This window comes from Gallus gallus, chromosome 1 (genome assembly GCF_016699485.2).
Source record: "Gallus gallus isolate bGalGal1 chromosome 1, bGalGal1.mat.broiler.GRCg7b, whole genome shotgun sequence".
NCBI classification, from domain to species: Eukaryota; Metazoa; Chordata; class Aves; order Galliformes; family Phasianidae; genus Gallus; species Gallus gallus.
The window spans coordinates 187,883,314-187,897,212 of NC_052532.1; the positions used below are offsets into that span (position 1 = coordinate 187,883,314).

General features: G+C 39.1%; 1 protein-coding gene across 4 annotated transcripts in view; it reads left to right on the top strand.

The window, feature by feature from the left end:
• The window catches only part of GRM5 (glutamate receptor, metabotropic 5), a 254,953-nt gene that overhangs the window by 40,582 nt on the left and 200,472 nt on the right, over window positions 1–13,899 (top strand). The window lies entirely within an intron of this gene.

Sequence of the window (13,899 nt, forward strand, 5' to 3'; positions counted from 1 at the left end):
TTTGGATGCCTGCCTACTGCAGCACATTTCATATATTTTTTTGTACTGGGCCTTGGAGCTCGTTAACCAGTAAAGAGGAGCTTCTAGAAAGGTATCAGAGATGGAGTTGAAAAGTGAACAGATTGAGAATCTCTTGGTGGTTCGAGTTACCCTTATTCTTAGAAATGCATGTGTAATGTGCACTTGGAATGTGTTCAGCTGCAATTCACAGCTACCACCTCCTTATGCCTTTCATTTCTGATAGGTCAAATACCTGGTATTTTTGCTTCTGTGAAAGCATTCATGTAACAGACATACATTGCATCTACCTTTAGCAAACTGAGCATGCACTTCAGATGAGAAAAAAAAAAAAAAAAAAGAAAGGATACAAATCTGTGATGCCAATGACACTCTGGCTTGTATCAGAAATAGTGTTGCCAGCAAGAGCAGGGAAGCGATCATCCCTCTGTACACAGTGCTGGTGAAGCTGCACTTTGAGTGCAGGGATTATTTAGTCTGGAGAAGAGGAGGTTCGAGGTTATTGCTCTCCACAACTGCCTGAAAGGAGGTTGTGGTCAGGTGGAGTTTGGTCTCTTCTCCCATGTAACTAGTGATAGGACAAGAGGTGATGGGCTCAAGTTGCACCAGGGGAGATTCAGGCTGGACTTTAGGAAATACTTATTCTCAGAGAGAGTGTTCAGGCACTGGAATGGGCTGCTCAGAGAGGTGGTGAAGTCACTGTCCCTGCAGGTGTTCAAGAAATGTTTAGATGTTGTACTAATGGATGTGGTTTAGTGGGAAATATTGGTGACAGGTGGATGGATGGGCTGGATGATCTCGGAGGTCTTTTCTAACACTGGTGATTCTATGATTCTATGATCAAAGCAATTCCTTAGTCTCTCTGAAGATTCAGAAGCAGAAATATTCTTTCAGTCTTTAACAGCAGAAAACTGTCACCTGAAAATGAAATGAAATGAAATAAAGCAAAATTTAAAAATCCAGGGACTTTGACAAATGACAGAGAATGTCCCTGGAACGCTTACTGTGTACTAATCCTTAATTTTCCATGAAGGCAGCACTCTCTCTTTGGGAGATGATGTGTTAATTAGTGTAAAATAAAAATCAACATTTTTCTTTTAGTCCATATGAATGAACTGAGTCTTGTCAGATTTCTCTCATCTTAATCTATCTCCATGTGAATAGATAAAGGTTGTACACAAAAGAGAAATCGCATACAATCACTGTCAGTTTACTTCTTCCCATTTTATATTGTTTAAGAAGCGTGAGGGAAAGAAAATCAGGCTACATATCTCAGTGAATTGAATTGCTAATCTTTCATTCTCATATCCCTTTTGTCTCCCAAATCTCATAACTTATGATTTTTAACATTGTAACAACTCAATTCATGCTGCTTTTAAGCTTGATCTGGTACAGTTTTATTTCTAATCTTTAATTATGGAATGACAATTGCTTTATCCTTTGTACAGATTGTAAAGATGTGTTGAGCAACATTTCCATGACATCATCCAATAAGAAAAAAAAAGCTGTAATACAGATTTTTCCTGTCTTCTTTTTTTCATTGCTTTTCACAGATATTTCAGAACACAAAATTGTGATTCTGTTCCCCTTTGTGCCAATCCATTTCATACCATATTCCTACATTGTCCCAAGTCACTCAAGCTTCCTAGTTAAAAAATTATGTATATCCTGTAGATAGTCAATTTCTTAAGTAACTGTTCAAAACCCACAAACCCCAAATTTTAAAGTAGCACAAAACTCACAGGTTTCTTTCTAAGGAGTAAAGGCTTTGGAGGAATCCTGTTCTTTTTGTGTTCTTTATCAAGATCCGTATTTTCCATTTGATTGTTATTTTTTTTTATTATTATCTGGATTTTCTGTTTTACCTTCTGCAAAGAGGCTTAATATTCCAGGTACCTGCATAAATTTCTTTATGCTGTTCCTCCTTGCAGACACAGTAGTATGTCCTTATTCATTCATATAAGAAAGCTGGTACCATATAGCAAACTTGTGAACATGGACTACACATGAGCTAATGACAAATTTTAGCAAAACTCACAAATCACCATGGTGATATCTTGCATCCACTCATTGTCTGAAATGTCTAAAAATGTGCGTGTATTTAACTGCATGTGGGACATCCTATTATTCTAGATTAAAGAACAAGGGGAAGAAAAATCTCACTAAAACTGTGAGTTCATTTTTATAAGCAAAATCAAGCTGCTTTTTGAGGTGTTTGGTCTTTGCTCTTGCAAAATCAATTTGATATTCAAAGAAGCTAAATAAAATTTATACCGTGCATGGGAAGAATAAGATGAGCAAGGGAGACCTGCTACTGCCTGATGCTCCAAACTTCTTTTTCTAACGTAGCTTTGTGAACATAAATCTCTGGTGTTTGTGTGGATAACTTGTGAATTATTCTGCATTACTTCCTTACCCATCTATAGTGCAGCTGAAAGAATGGTGAAGGCATGAGCCACAGCCCTACTACTTAGCAAGGTGGATCATCATTACACTGTCCATTTGTATGTGTTCTGATATTCAGTATGAAGAAGTGCACTTCAGCTGTAATTGCATGAGTGACTTCATGATAGCATCCACCAGATCAGCTGCACTTAAAGATATGATTCCATTTTTGGGATGCAGATGAACATATCTGTACGTGCTCAGGTGGGGAGCCTGAGTAAAGTCAACAAAGTTATTCATGACCTTGATTAACACTGACTCACAGGATATTCCTAAACCTCCAGGAGGGCTTTGGTCTATACTCAGTCCTCTCTGAAAGGTCTCTTCACCAACATCAGGGGAAGACCTCCATGTGCCCCTGAGAGGAAGACAGGTATGCATGCTATGGGCTGAATAGTGTATTGTGCTTATTAAGCCCGCACTGGTCAGAAACTGTGCCATTTGGTAGGTGCTTTCAGTTGGCCCCAATCACTTTTTTTTTTTTTTTTTTTCCACATTGTCTTTCATTCCTTTTTTCCACCTCTTGGATAAACAACCTGTTCTATTCTATTTTTTCCCCATCATCCCACATTCAGCTCAATTTACATCATTATTTCATTGTTTTTCCTTTTCTCTTTCTTTCTTTTTAGCCAATTCTTTAGTCAATCAATGTCTCTTTTAGTAAAAGCCTGTTGCTATCTTTGAACAATCCTCACTGAAGAGGAATTCCTGGTTCTCTCGTTTAACTATCTATAATGTCCTGTACTTCATGCTGTTATTACTTATAATTTAGTTATGCCATGGCTGACCTATGTCTTTTCCCTTTTTTTATCAACAATGTCTATACTCTGAGGAAACAAAATTGTCCCTACAAAATTTTAGTCCTCTTCTCAGTTCTTCTTCAGTTGTCCTATTGTTGTCCTGCTATTGTCCTACTATTGTCCTGTCCGCTCAGTTGCCTATTAATGGGCAGAGACATTGAAGTGACACTTGTTTTATTACTCTCCACAGTCAGTAGCTATTACTGCAGACAAAACAGGCTTGTTTGCAGTAATAGGAGCATGTGGAGCTTGTCTGGTGTTAAAATATGGGACAATTTATGCCCAGAATGGAACAACATACTAGGAAATATCCAGCCACAGGCCAACAAGTTAAGTAACTGGCATTTGGCGCAGCAAATATACTCTAGTGGTGGAATTGACAAAGTTGAGTCATGATATCCGTGTCTGTAGGACAAGAGTGCTGATAATAAGGACATTATGTCAACATTGTCAACGTCATTTTTAAAACATTATTATAATTTTTATTTTTAACTTGATTAAATTTTCATCTGGGCCTGGACACTTAATGCCCATTTGGTTGGTGTACAGTAGGTGTCCTTTCAAAGCGCATGTTCCTGTTTAGTTTCATTCAAAAGGAATGCAGCTGTCATATTCCTTGAGCATATCATCACATAAAATAGATCACAATAAATGGGAAAAAATAGGAGATTCACTTAATAAATGCACTTTTTGTCTGAACTAAATGAAGATGAACCCATTATTTGTCAAGAATCATCTGCTGCAGAATGAAAAAGCATACCCAGTTTCTTACATATTTATCTGGGATTTCTTTTGTAAGATATCAAGCTGATCTTGACTGAAATATCTATTCAGATGACTTTGGTAAACCATCTTGACAAGATGTAGAGAATTGAGAACAGTATAGAGTAAGTATCTGAATTTCTTGTCCTTATCCTCAGATTGCTCCCATTCCGAAATGAAAATTCCATTTTTCCCTAAGGTTCAGCAGATGTTTAGCACTGTTAGACAGATGTGGAGATGTAAGGGAACATGGCTGCCAGCAGTTATTCAGCAAAAAATAGTCTGAGGCAAGAGGTGGTATATGAGCTCTGATCAGAACAAATCACTTCTGTTGCCTGACACCAAATCAAATGATGGAGTAAGTTTATGAGCCTGACTACAAATTCAGCTTGAAATTCTGCTGTATGTTCTGTTTGCTTTCAGTTTTAATACATAAAGGTTATGTTATTGAAACACCCTTGCAATTAGACCATTCAAAATCATTTGAATCCCCAGGGATGGGCAGACGAGTTCTAAGGATAAAGAGCTATGCATCTGTTACCATGTTATATTACACAAGGATCTGTGGTGCACCAAAGGGAAAGTGCATGTATGCTACAGCATTCACAGTTACTCTTTATTACCATACTACAGCCACTCTTTTTCTTTCTTCTCCAAATATTATATGACTTGATATTAGTCAAATACTTCTGTGTATTTCACACTCATTTGGCTGAATATTTGCTGAACATTTGACATGTCAAAGGGAATGGAATAATATATTGTCCCAAGGTTTCTTTTGATAGTTTTACTAAGTGGGGATTCAATGAATGAAGTGAATGTCCATCCTTTGGCCACAGGTCATGCCATGAAGTCCATCTAGCCTTCTTTATTAAGCCCTTATTCTGTAAACTCTGCCTAACTTAAAGAGAGCTTGACCAAATCAGATGAAAAAATGTAAAGTCACTGTCTAATGAGTTACGATTCAGACACTGTTATATCAGTGAGTGCTTATAACCTGTTTCTTTCTGATTATTTTATACTTCTTCTTAAAAAAGTTGCCCTACATTATCTCACTTTTATGTACTCTAGTACTGATATTCCTGCCTTGTACATGATGAAGTGAAACATCAAAACGTAGATCTTAATATAATAGCATGAAAAAAGTAATTTCACTGCTGGAAAACTGAACTGCTCCAGACCGTAATGTTTGATACTGACGTTTCCAAAGTAACAAAGGAAAGCTATTAAGAATAATAAATAATGACCAATATTTTTGTGATGGAAAAGTCAACCATTACTTTAATTCGATTGAGAAGATGAAATCAGAAGATTTATTTATTTATTTATTTATTTATTTATTTATTTATTATTATTATTATTTTTAATAAGCACTGAATGACTCTGGTGTAGTGTCATGGATGCATACAGCTACACTATATGCTTCACACATAAGAGTGAAGCAGGAATATATTTACTGATAGAATACAGCGATTTAACAAAACTTGAGCATAAATAAAACACCAATTTAACAAGACCTGAGATGGCAAGTTTTCTATTTATTCTTACTGACGCTTGGTTATTTACAGCATAGAGGGTAGGGTTAAACACATTCATCCAGCAGACTTTCTTGTTGAGTTTCTGCATGGTCCCCCTTCCTTCCTAAACTCCAAGAACCACTCAGGTAAGTACCCAGATTTGGATGAATCTAATCCTAGTACCAGACTTAGTCAATGATTTGTGTCTGGAAGATATGTGGATGATCAAAGATAGGTAGGTTGCTCGGAAACTAATGCCTCCTATTTGTTTTCACGTCAGCTACAACAGTTATAAACAGCACAATAATACTGTGAGATAGAGCAAATTCATAGTGACAAAGCACTCCTTTTCAGCATAGTCCCCACAACTAGCTGAACATTTTCATCAGTGATGAACAAAAGTCTGCATGCTGCACTCAAAAATATCTGTATGGACATCCAGAACGTGGCTTGTCTTTCACATCACTGCTGCCACTACTGAAATGCACCGCCTGCTGCCTTACTGTGCTCACATGCAACTGTTTAGTCTCCAAAAACACTCAGCAAGTGTTGATGAATGTCAGTGGGTGCAATTTTTTTCTGCATGGAGAAATGCAGCTCCACACCTTTGATTCATATGCACATCTATGTCAGTCCTCATTATGTCAAACTGCCCCTCTGCTGCCGTCTGTCTCATGGCAACAAAACACAGTGGAATATTGGTGGGAAGGTTCAGCCTCTACTGCGATGCCACCAACATCTTCCTTTGATGTAGAAGAGTACCTCAGCCTTCTCCTTGTCTGTTGTTACCAGCTTGCCTGTCACTCACCATAGGGAATATGCTCTCCTGGATTTTACACTTCTGGTTGAGGTACCTGTAGAAAACTTTCCTGTTTTTCTTGGCAAGTTTAGTTCAAGCTAGGCCTTGGTTTCCTGATCCCATCACTACACAACCTAGCAACTTCCTTATACTCTTCCCAAGGTACCCATCCCTGTTTCCACTGCCTGTGCATTTTCTTCTTGCTCTTCAGTTTAACCGGCAGGTCCTGATTCAGCCATGCCAATCTCCTGCCTTCCTTTCCTGACTTGCAGCACCTGGGGTCGGAGACCCTTTGAGCGCTGAGGAAAAGTTCCTTAAAGATCTGCCAGATAAATAATTACACATCATTAACATCACTTAATCTTTTTCTTTGTAGCTTTATACACAATGCGATCAATTTCAGTTTATATTTTTTTTTAATCATCATTACATTCCCAGCAACGGTGTACAGTTGCAAGACCAGGGAGAAAAAAAACACAAGTACAATGCAAATGATGAGCTAAATGGGGAAAGTAGCCGAAAAAAAAAGTGAGGTATCTTATTTCTATCCAGTCAGAATATGTTTGGACATCTTCTTCAGAAATTAAATGTTTAGTATAGGAAACCCTTTGAAACAGGTATCTATCTTTCTATCTAAGTACATAAAAGTCGGTCATTTGTGTGTTTGCCTTCTTTTAATGTTGCAATATAGACTCTGACCAAAAAAAAAAAAAAAAAGCTGATTTCTTTTTTTTTAAATAATCAGATTTTTAGATAGGAAAACTTGAATCATGTCTGACCTGTGTAGCATAGCACTTTGAATAGCAGTAACTCAGACTGTGAAGGGAATTATTTTCTGCTAGGATGAAATGAAGTTATTATGTGAGTTCAATTTGTGACTAAGATAAGAACAGACTTCTGTGAGGACTTCAAGTTGTAATGGATTTATTGCTTCCTTTGGAAGCTTGTTGAAATTGCCCTAAGTGTTACAGGCATACAACTTATTTCCAATTTAAATTCTGGAAAATAGTACTGTGGGACATTAGAGACTGCCTGGCATGTGACAGCTAAACAGACATGACCACTAACACCATGGTTTCCCCTTGGTACTGAGTTTCACCTTGGTTACCTCTCACTGATCACTTTTGTATCTCAGTACACAAATTTTCCCCTTATGTAATTTATACAGCCTCGATGGTTCAATTAGAATTCTTTAAAATGCCTACATTGACAAAACCTTTTTGGTGTTCAGATCTTTCTAGTTCTGTCTTCAAATGTGATCAAACTGGGAACTATCTTTTTATGCAAGGAAATTTCCACTGATGAGTTAAGGGAATAAAGATAGTACTAAATGACTGCATAATATTAAAACATCTGGCTTGTACATGGAGGCTTAGGCTGTTAATTAAGATAAATTGCTAAAATAGTCATACAGGCTATAATTTCCATGTAGACTTTAAAAGTAAGAAAATTATCTTGCTGAAGGATAAATATATGATAATAAATTCATCCAAGAATATGATTCCACTCTGAGACTTACGAATGCTAGTGGCAAGTGCATTTTGGGTTCTCAGCCTTCCTTTCGTCCCCAACATCAGGTCTCTACAGTTCCTACACAGAGAGTGATGGGCAATACAGAACACTTACCATGAGCAACAATTGGATTAAACAACTGGCTCACCTATTAAGGACCTACGCCTCTCCTAACCCAAAACTCTAAACAAATCACATATTTGCAGCTTATGTAGTGCTTATTTTTACGTATGTTTTTCTATAAATGAGATGCTCAATTTGAAAGTAGGTTTATTAGTCTGGTTGTGAAGAAGTGTCACTACTTATAAACATTTTTTTTTGCACGTGTTTAATAAACGAATGCTGAAAAGAATGTAATATATTGCAAAATAAGATAAGAAAAACCCACATCTGGTTAAGCCTAATCCTCTGTGTTTTCCCGAGTCTATTGTTGCTTTCTCATAAGCTTTATCTCACTTGTTCTTCAGTTTCTCTAGGAACAGAGCTTTAACAACTTATCCTGGAAAGCTATTCTGCTGACAAGTTGTTATCACAAAGAAACATTTGGATGCTTATCCAAGTGCAAAGCCTTCCCTGATATTCATTATCCTCAATATGTTGTAATGACAGCTGAAAAGACAAAGTTGTAAAAAGACCACTGTGATTAGGGAGTTGCAGCAGTAAAAAGTGTTAGGGTAAGAAATAAATCCATTCATGGCTAGTTAAACCTTTTATAGTTTAGTGTAGATCTCATAGTGTTATAAATGCACTTAGCAAATGCCCATTGGCTTACATGAGCTCACATGAGTTTCTTACTGGGCTGTCTCTGCAAACGTCTCAGTGGGAGACACTGAGGGCTTCCCTTTTGGGGGTGATGGTGCTTTCTGTGCCCTGTCAGAGCCCTGTGACTCGGCCTATCTTTTCCTTGCTGCTATTCTTTGTCTGCTGCGTGAAGCCAGATCTCCCCACTCTCATACAAACTTCATGTCTCCAGAGTCTCCCACTGACAGTATCATGCAGACTGTCATCATTTGCTGTATCTCCAGCCTTTTCACTCCAACCATTCACTCCAACCATCTCCAACCACTTCACTCAAGCACAGACAATTACATGTTCCACAGCCTCCACTTCCTTGCCTAGTCCCATCCTACTCACCTCTAGCACACGCTATCCTCACGTCATACTATTCCACCATCTTTACCCATTCAGTAGTCTCCATTGCCCAGCTAGTCTGCTCTCTAAAGACCCCCTTAATCTCAACATTATTCCACATGGCCATCAGTGACCATCATGGCAACTTGTTAGCTCCTTTAACTGCACACTAAGCTTCAACCATCTCTACTAACACTCCAGTCATTCATATTTTCCATAATAGTTGTAAGCCTGTGACAGTCAAACCCAAGCATAACTAATGAACGTACCCACTTTTTCTTCATCTTCTTCACTTCCAAAACAAAACTCCTAGCACCATTTCTGTCACTTTCACTAGCTTTTTCCACTCTCAAGAAGGCACATGGATTCTTCTCCCAGTAGAAACTAATACAAAAATCATGATTATTGCCTATGTACAATTTAAACTTCTTTGATTGAGTGGCATAGCAAACGTGTCACTTTAAAAATGCTTTTACAGTTCTCTGTTTTGAGACATGAAGTAAATTGATTTTCTCAACTACACAATATTAAAGGAGATACACTGAGCAATTCATTGATTAAACAGAAAAATGGGTTTTTTGGGTCACAGTCTGTGACTACTGGAAAATATACAGTAGTGAATTAGTGGAAATTTTTACAGTTAAAACATTGTTTTGTATTTGGCTGAAGCCTGAGGGAGATATCCACCATTAAGGTATGCCTGCTGCATTTTTAGAATGTTACTTCTGAACGTAATCTTTGGTTACTGAAGGTGAGAGGCTAGAAAGAATGAAAGGATGCTTAATCTTAATCAGTATATATGAATGACTATACATTTCAAAATATTAGAAAATATTTAAGAATGGAAAGCCAGTGCACAGCCCCTTGACACTTGAAGATATCTCTTTTAGAGCTTTAAGCATGCGTCTTTGAGTTATCAGTTAGATTATTAATGTTTGTCTGTTCAGTCGAAGGAAAGGCCAAAATTAGTTCAGAATCTGACTACAAGGTTGCTCCAAAACTAATGCCTGCTATTTTATTATGTTTTCCCACGAAGTTGGAGGAGGTTGAACCTTCCTGCCAATGTCCTCTTACATTTCATGGCTATGTGACAGATGGCAGCAGAGGGGCAGTCTGGGAAATGACTTCTGATGTGCAAGTGCATATGAAGCAAAGGTATGTCACTGAATTCGTCCATGAATTAAAAATTGCACCCATTGACATTCATTGACACTTGAGGAACGTTTGTGGAGACCAAACAGTGGATGTAAGTACAGTGAGGCCATGGGTGGTGCATTTCAGCAGTTTTGGCTGTGACAATGGATCACCTTGTGTAATTTTTGCAATCATGGTATACAGGCTCTTGTTCATCACTGATGAAAGTACATAGCTCATGATGGTATCTATGTTGAAAACTAGTGTTTAGTGGATTAGAATTTGCTCTTTCAAGCAGTGTTATTGAACTCTTTCTATCTGTTGTAGTTTTCATGGAGATAAATAAGAGGCATTACTTTCAGAGCAACCTACATATATTTAGATGGGTATGTTCCATTTCTCCAAATAAACTACAGGGGAAAATAGACTTTATGAACTTACCACAATAAATACTTGACTGAACTGAATTTAGATGAAGAGGTTTTGGTCAATAACTGAGGAGCTGTACGGTGAGCTTATCCCTTAAAATAAGAGTCTTTTGTGTAACAGCCTGCGGATGGTCCATGGTGTATCAATTAAATTTATACAGAAGCCTTAGTGTGGAACAGAAAGGAGAAACTGTCATTGTGTTTTACCATAAAAGACTATTTTAATGGAAGAGGAAGAACTCTCATATACTGGTAATATAGGCAAACTCTTAAGTCAAACTCCCAGTGAACTTGATGGTAACTGTCCTAATTGACAGCTGAGAAATTCAGCTGAGTAGTGACTTGCTGACAGACGTATTATGTATTAAGGAAATCAATCTCTTTGGCAAATTTTCTCTTATTCCCTGAGGGTTCATTTGTGTACAAGAATTAAATGGCATAGAAATCATGCTTCAAGTGACATATCTGTACATTCCTGTTTTCCTCATCTTTGATCATATGATAAGAACAAAACATGCAATTGCTGGTCTGAATTTTTTTTTTTTTTTCCAGGCCATCACTAATGAACTATTTACAGTCAGGAAGTCCCATGACATTCCTTAGAGTCCATGAGTGCTTATTCCATTTTTTGTTGATAGCAGTGCTCATCCTCCTTTTGACTTTTATGATGCAATTTGAGCCCTAAACACTATACATGAGCCATGTTGTATGGAAAGCTAGAAACCTAAAGAACAGGGAGAAAAAGCAGAAGGCAGAGTCATTTTAGGTTCACAACCTAATGTCTTTTGCTCAGCTTCAATACAATTCCTTTTCATTATGGGAATAATGTATGAATAGAAAAACTTTTTTTTTTTTTTTTTAATTGGGTACCAAATTTTTAGTTGTTGACACTGTTAAACTGAATCTGTTACCATAACCATTACAGTTCACTGCCTGCTGCCCAGAATTCCTTTCTATGTGAGATTTTGAATATCTAGAGGTACAGGCATACCTGTCAACTATCTAACTTTGGGCTGTCTGACTTCCTGCTGGCCATCCTTCTGGCCTGTTCATCTCCTCTATCTGGCTCCACGGTAAAGCAGGAAGAAAACTAACAAACAACACATTGTGGTGAGCTTTTGTGTATGGTTACCTTCCACTGAAGCCAGATGTAGCTGGCAGCAGCCCTGTGCAGGTGCAACTTTTGTAACTGAAAAACACTTCCATGCTGTATTCCATTTTAAACTTGAAAGGGTGGCTTGGAAGAGAAAGGAGAAAAATAAATGGATATCAAGGATAGGGTTCTTGTTACTACTGAGGCACCAAAGGGCATGCAATGCACCTTCACTGCACATACAGAAACATTTCAAGAGCTATGGTAGACTTGTGAAAAGCCAAGTTGAATACTGTCTTCTACTTAACATTGTGCTATAGGAAAAGAGGGAATATATCGTTCTCGATTCTCAGTGGAGTCAGGAAGGGGAACAGCAAAACTGCTACTTTGGACTTCCGGGGGGCAGACCTTGAATTGTTCAGGAAACTAGTAGAGGGAGTCCCTTGGGGTTCAGTCTTAGAGAGTAAAGGGGTACAAGATGGCTGGTTGCTCTTCAAGAAGGAAGTCTTAAAGGCGCAGGAGCAGGCTGTCCCTCTGAGCCGCAAAATGAGCCAGTGCAGAAGAAGACTGGCATGGATGAATAGGGAACTATTCTTGAGGATCCAGGAGAAAAAAGAGAATCTACTTCCTGTGGAAGAAGGGATGGGCAACCCGGAAAGAATACAAAGAAGTTGTTAAGATGTGCAGGGAGAAAATCAGAAAGGAAAAGTCCAGCTTGAACTCAACCTGGCCGCTGTGGTAAAAGGGAACAAGAAACTCTTTTACAAGTATATCAACAGTAAGAGGAGGACCAGGGAGAATCTCCATTCTCTACTGGATGAGGCTGGGAATGTGACCACTGAGGATAAGGAAAAGGCAGACGTTCTGAATGCCTTCTTTACATCTGTCTTTAAAAGTCAGACCAGTTATACTCAGGTTTCTCCACTCTCTGACCTGGCAGCCTTGGCTGGGGAGCAGACTAAATCTCCCACGATTCAGGAGGAAACAGTCAAGGCCTGCTACTCCAACTGGACTGCCACAAGTCCATGGGACCAGATGAGATTCACCCGAGAGTGCTGAGGGAACTGGCGGAGGTGATAGCCGAGCCACTTTGCATCATCTATCAGCGCTCCTTGTTGACAGTTGAGGTCCCAGAAGACTGGAGGCTTGACAGTGTGACTCCCATCTACAAGAAGGGCTGCAGGGAGGACCCGGGGAACTACAAGCCTGTTAGCCTGACCTCGGTGCCGGGGAAGATTATGGAGCAGATTGTCTTGAGGGAGATCACGCGGCATGTGCAGGACAACTGGGGGATCAGGCCTAGCCAGCATGGGTTCACGAAGGGCAGGTCCTGCTTGACCATCCTGATCTCCTTCTATGATCTAGTGACCCGTCTGGTGGATGAGGGAAAGGCTGTTGATGTAGTCTACCTAGACTTCAGCAAAGCCTTTGACACTGTCTCCCACAGTTTTGGGCCCCTCACTGTAAGAAAGACATCGAGGCCCTGGAGCGTGTCCAGAGGAGGGCAACAAAGCTGGTGAGGGGGCTAGAGCACAGGCCTTATGAGGAGCGGCTAAAGGAGCTGGGGTTGTTCAGTCTAGAGAAGAGGAGGCTCAGGGGAGACCGTATTGCTCTCTATAACTACCTGAAGGGAGGTTGTAGTGAGTTGGGGGTCAGCCTCTTCTCTCGCGTGACTAGTGATAGGACTAGAGGGAATGGCTTCAAGCTGTACCAGGGAAGATTCAGGCTGGACATTAGGAAATACTACTTCTATGACAGGATGGTCAGGCACTGGAATGGGCTGCCCAGAGAGGTGGTGGAGTCACCGACCCTGGTGGTGTTCAAAGAGTGTTTGGATGTTGTGTTGAGGGACACGGTTTAGCAAGAACCACTGGTGATGGGTGAATGATTGGACTGGATGACCCTGTGGGTCTTTTCCAACCTTAGCAATTCTATCATTCTATGATTCTATGATATCTGATAAGCTGAGGCCCAAAGTTAATATTGGTCTAATTAAAATATTACTAGTCTAACTAATTTACAACACTGACTTATTAGTGATAGCAATGTTCATAGTCTAAATTGTCCAACAATTTCAGAAACTTTTCATTAACAATACAGTTGACATTGCTATACATTAAGTTCCTAGTATGTTCCCATTTCTCTTGTGCTGTGCTCATCCATCCTCTACTTTCTAAGTCCTATGGGCCAACTTTCCTTGCCTTGTGAGTGTGTTTGCGTTTGTGGAGTATTCTTCCGTAAGTTATCCCAGTGTCCAGTC